The sequence below is a fragment of the Cryptomeria japonica genome, chromosome 4 (genome assembly GCF_030272615.1).
Source record: "Cryptomeria japonica chromosome 4, Sugi_1.0, whole genome shotgun sequence".
Lineage (NCBI taxonomy): Eukaryota > Viridiplantae > Streptophyta > Pinopsida > Cupressales > Cupressaceae > Cryptomeria > Cryptomeria japonica.
The window spans coordinates 141,455,541-141,461,669 of record NC_081408.1 but is presented as its reverse complement, the minus strand read 5'-3'; positions in this window follow the sequence as shown (position 1 = coordinate 141,461,669).

The following is a 6,129-nucleotide window of genomic DNA, read 5'->3' as shown; positions in this document are numbered from 1 at the left end:
AAAAAAAATTGGAATCCTTTTATGGATAATTCAAACCCCAATAATGCATGGGATAAATCAGATGACCAAGATATTCTCCTCCCATTTCTCTATCTTTTACCACTTAACCAGTTTCTAACACTTAGTTTTTGAAATTATTACTAATTTGAAATTTAAGATGTATTTGCACCACCTTTTTTGTGTGCATATGTATAACACTATTTTATAAATGATAGTATAGACACTTGTTAGGAGAAGATTACATTGGGATAGATAATTGTATTAAAACTATCAATTCCTAGGTTATTTTTACACTATATATTTGAACTAAGCTTATTTAACCTTATATAATGAAGGCACAAGTCAATTAGTTCAGAGCAAACTTAATGAATTTTTAAAGATAGGAATATGTTTCATTTTGTTCAATTATTGAATTTTATAGAAAAATATATAGGTTGTATAATAATTATTGCATTAAGGACAATCTAGTAAAAGTCAATCTACAATGGAAGCCATAATTACAAGGTTTTCAAGCAAGGTGTTTTCACTAGAGCCACATATAGAGAGATTTTTTTAAATATACAATTTATAGGTAAAAACAAATAAGTTGCATCAATTAGTATGTTACAAATGAATGTAATTTGTTTGAGTGATTGTATAGGCATATGATAGATGGATCTCACATAAATAGTTACACATTGTATCAATCAAGTGTAAAAGCTATTCAATTGAAATGAAAAGTATACCCTCCTCTTTGCATGCCTAATAATTTTACCTACCCAATTATACATATATGTATAAATTATACTGACTTTTAATTAAAAACAATCTTTTAACGAGAATTTGAAACAATACTCCCAAGAAATTTAAGCTCCTCCGAATAAATGGTTATAATTATTTTAAAAAAAAAATTCCTTGAAAATATTGCTCTGATATAATGGTAAGTAATAAAATTAATGACCATTTTGAAAATAATTAACCAAACAAATACATAGAATTTCTAACTTGAAACTAGCAAAAATTAAAACAAATTCATAAGATTTCCACATGATCAATATGCCAACTTCTAAAAGGAATAAAATAAAAGAACACTGTGTTATGGCGGGAGAAGGAGCAGGCCACGACGAAAGCAGATTCAAAGGTAAACAGGTTCGGAAAGTCCACAACAGAAGACAATGGTGGGATAAGGAGGAAGAGGCTTACCACTAAAACTGGAAAAGACCATATCCCTCAATGGGTTCTTGAACAAGGGAGATGGGTTGATAAATGCGATAATAACGCAGGAAGTCGAAATCAATCTTGGCAGATGACAAACCCTAGGGTTTCTAGAACAAAGGATAGGAGGAGATGAGATTATCATAGTTTTCGATTGCTCAATAGGACAGGGAGAAAAGGACTGCCTTGGCTTTGAGCATTTCCCGGTGAGAATAGGAACTATAGAGGAAAGAAATCCTTTCCTCGAAAGAATGATAACATTGCTGCAACATTATAGAATAATGGCTTCATTAAAAATAAAAGCAGATGGGTCAAAAAAACCTAACACATCGAAGGCAAACAATTTGGATAATTGGAGAAATTGCAAGGAAGAATACGCTAAAACAAATCAAAAAGGAGGAAATCATGAAGATAATAAAACTTCGAAGGATCATTAAATCTCTCTTACAAAAGTCGTTACGATAAAAAATGAAAAGATCAAAATACGTAGGCATAATCTTAGAAACAATGCAATTTTTGTTAAATGGGGAGGAGGATCTCTAGAGAAAGAGCATTGAGTATATTGCTGTCAAATTCATTGGAGGGCAGAATTATCAATTAAATCATTAATAAATGATTATTTCCTTATCGAATTTTAAAATTCAAAGGAAAACAAAGAAGTCTAGAAGGGAGGGCCATATTTTTTAAAAGGAACAAAATTGCACTTGATTAATTGGTGTCCTAATTTCAACCCAAGAATTCATTTCATTGAATCATGTAAAGTTTGTTTCCATATGTATAACTTCCCTTCGGAGTATTGGAATCAAGGTATTCTCTAAGATATCTTTAAAAAAGTAGGGGCTTTGGAGTTAATTGATCCAATCTTGGAAGATAGAACATGGGGATCATATGTTAGGGTTTGCATAAATTAGTGTGAAACACATTATCCCTAAGTTCTTATAAATATATGGAGATGGGAGATCCTGGACACAAAAAATGGAAAGCAAAGACCAAACTTCATGGATTTTGGGATGCAAATGCTGAGGAATGTGGAATATTGGGAAGCAATAGTAGGATGGAGGAGGCTTGTTCACCCAATATCCCAAATGTGAAAAAAATAGCAAATATATATTCAATGATCACAACAACAATAGTAATGATAAGCAAATTACAATAGAGGAGGTGTTTAAAATTTAGGAAGAGGCAGAATCAAAGGAGGATATGCTAGCACCCAATTTTTTAAATGAAATTCATCAAGAAATAATCCAAAACATGGGGAATAGAGAAGAAAAAGCTGAAACGGATATTGAGTAACAGGAAGAAAATCCCTTTAATGGAGAAACTCCTTAGAAAGAAGAGGGTAACCAAGTTGCATTAGATCCTCAACAATTGGAGGAAATCATTGGAGAGAATGAAGGAGATGCTAAAGAGGTGGACATTGGGATAGAGAATAATGACATTGGAGAGGAAGGATTAGATGTTGATTGTGGATTTGAGGAAGAGAAAATTGGACAATTAGAAGAAATAAGTTTGGAACAATCTGAGTCAAAAATCAATAAACTAAATTGTGAAGAAAGGAAGTCTAGGGGAAGAAAGTCCGATAAAACAAAATTAGTAATGGCAGGGAGTGCCAAAGGTCAAAGAAAATTAACAAGCTAGAGGGAAATAACCCCTCTCGAGGAGGCATGAGGCTCATTACGTGGAATGACAAGGGTGTAAATGCCCTGGCAAATGGTGCATCATAAAGCAACAAATTGATAATAAAAATTCAAATGTGATTCTAATACAAAAAAAACAAAATGGAACACGGAGGAATGTAGTATAAAGATGAAATATTGGAGGAAATAGGAAGGTTCCTTAGTGGAATCAATAGGTTTTTCTAGAGGAATGGGAATACTCTGGAATCATTTGATGATCAAATGCATTGATGCAGTCAACAATAAAAACTAGATGGCAGTATTTTGCAGATGTCTGAGACAAAACAAGAAGATTATAGTGGTAAATGTATATGGCCCTACTCTTACCATTGCTAAAAGGGAATTTTGGAAAGAAATATCTATATGGTTGAGAAATTACAAGGAGGATAGTATCATAATTGAATAGGATTTCAATACAACCTTGGACATTTTAGAAAAAGAAGGAGGAATGCAACATATCTCCAGAATCAAATTGGATTTTTAGAAAATTTGTTGATGATAATAACCTTAGAGAGACAAATAAAAATGGGAAATATACATGTACTAATAGGAGGAAATATTTCACCAATATTGTAGAGAAGCTAGATAGATACTTTGTTGGAGGGAAATGGGAGGATGCTACTGATTTTTATGTTGTTGAAATACTACCATATAGTAGTTTAGATGATTTCTTTGTACAATTGCAAGTTAACCCTATGGATTAAGAAGGGGGATGCCCTTTCCAATTTGACAATATGTGCCTAAGAGATCCCAAGATATTTGACTTTGTAGAAGCTTGGTGGTTTGAACCAATATTGGGAGATCATTCATCCTTATTCAAACTCAATAAGAAGTTAATATATATCAAGCATAAGTTTAAAGAATGGAATAGAGAATATTTCAAAAATATCTTTGTAGAAAAGGAAAGGATAGAAACTAAATAGAAAGTATTGAATGAAACAATAATTGCAAGAGTAATGAGAAAAGAAGAATATGGAAAAGAAAAAGTCTTAGAGCATAACAAGCAGAAATTGCAGCTAGGGAGGAATGCTACTGGAAGCAAAAGTATAGAGAAGTTTGGCTTAGGGAAGGGGACAAAAATGCAAAATTCTTTCATAGCTCAGCCTCTAACAATAGAGTCAGAAATAGAATAGTGGAAATAGAGAAAGAAGATGGAGCTAAAACGCAAACTTTAGAAGACGTTAATCTAGAAGTCATCAAATATTTTCAAAATATTCTAAATAGAGAAGCTCCAATTCATTAAGATGAAAGAAACAAATTATTAGACAAAATTCCATCTATTATTAAGGAGGAGGATAACAAGGAATTGTTCAACAAGGTTTCTCTCGAAGAAGTCAAACATGCAGTTTTTCAACTGTGAGTAGATAAGGTTGTGGGGCCAAATGGCTTCACAAGAAAAATTTTCCAATTCTTCTAGGAAATAATTAAGGAGGATTGGTAGTGGAAGAATCTAGAAGAAAAAAGACATTGTTGGGAACCTTCAATCACACATTCCTGGGCCTTATCCTCAAGAAAAAGGAAGTCCAGAATATGGGATATTTCAGGCCTATCGCTCTTTGCAATACAGTTTATAAAGTAGTAACCAAGATCATTGCAAATAGACTCAAAAAGGTGTTAGATGATATTATATTGAAGGAGTAGAGTGGTTTTTCACCAGATAGATAGATAGCAAAGGGCATCATTGTTGCACATGAAACCATTCATACAACCAAGAAAGATATAATCCCCAACATGATCATCATGTTGGACATCTTATAAGATTATGATTTGGTAGACATGCATTTTCTCCTAAAATGATGCACGAGCATCCCCAGTTCTTGGCAATCTTGCATCAACCAAAAACATTTATTTTTTAGTTTGTTCCTATTGTGCAGTTTCCACATTTCTTTCTACATTTTCTCCCTAGATCTTGCGGAGATGGATTTTTCTTGTGCACATGATCATCTTCCTTATTCCTAAATCATGGGACGTTTGGATATTTTTCCAACAAGTTATCGCTTCTAGATTCCAAGATAGTTATCTAGCTTAGAACACTAGAACCACCTGGACCTATTTGCTATTGGTGAATCTTGCAGATCCTTTTCATATCTTGTGGAGCTTCAGATTGTTGATTCCAATGTTCCTTGGCATATGGCCGACCGTCCCTCTGATCCGCACTTCATGCTTTGGATTTTTGGAAGGAATTTCTTTGGCTAAGGTCGACCTGGTGGTTTTACACATTTGATCTTGTTCTTTGGCATTTGATCCCTCTTGGGCCAGCTTGATTCCACATAGAAAACATTTCTTAAGATTTAGGGGTCTGGAGTTGACCAATTCTGTAATTAAGCATGTATTTAGCAGGCCAGTGAGTCGAATCTTATAACCTGGATGTTACCGGTTATTTGTAATCAATTTTCATTATCTAATTCATTCAGTTCTACATCACCTCCATCATCTCCTCTTGTTTCCGTTGTGTTTACTCTTGTTTTTAGGTCCAGGTTAATCTTTTTGTGGTCCCTCCTAATCAGTGACTACTCCATAAAATTTTAATAAAATTTGGATTTGATGATAATTGAATCAATTCAGTAGGTAGTTACATTACAAACCAAAAATTCTCGGTACTGGTGAATGGGAAGGTGCAAGAGTTCTTCAATTCAATAAGAGGAATAAGGCAAGGTGACCCTTTATCTCCTTTCCTCTTCATAATCATGGCAGATTCTTTGGGTAGAACTATCACTAAAGCCAAGAATGATGGACTGTGGAAAGGTATACTAGCCACTCTGAGTGTTGAGCTAATAACTCACCAACAATTTGCTGATGATACCATTCTTTTTGGAGATGCATCAAGGAGTGAAGCTAGGAATATCAAGAAGTTATTGGATGACTATAGTAAAGCTTCAGGAAAAAGTATTAATTGGAGAAAATAAAAAAATATTCTTTTTAAATGTTCAACCTAGATTGTAGGGAGACATGGCTCGAATCCTTGAGCTAAGAAATTTCCCACGGAGATTTCTAGGAATGTCTTTGTTTGCATCCTTCTGGGGTGATTCATGAGAAGGATTTGTAGAATTTATAAGGGATTAGGGAGGAATCTATTATGTGTTGGGGTACCAAAATTCACAATTACAAAGAAATGTATATGGAAAATGAGATAGTCAAATGGAAGTAGAAAGATCTATCGAGATTAAATTCCCCTCAAGAGAAAAAGGAGAGATTGGTAGCAATTCTCAAAGATAGAGTATTTGCCCTATTAGAGGAGAAAGACACAATCAAATTGTGT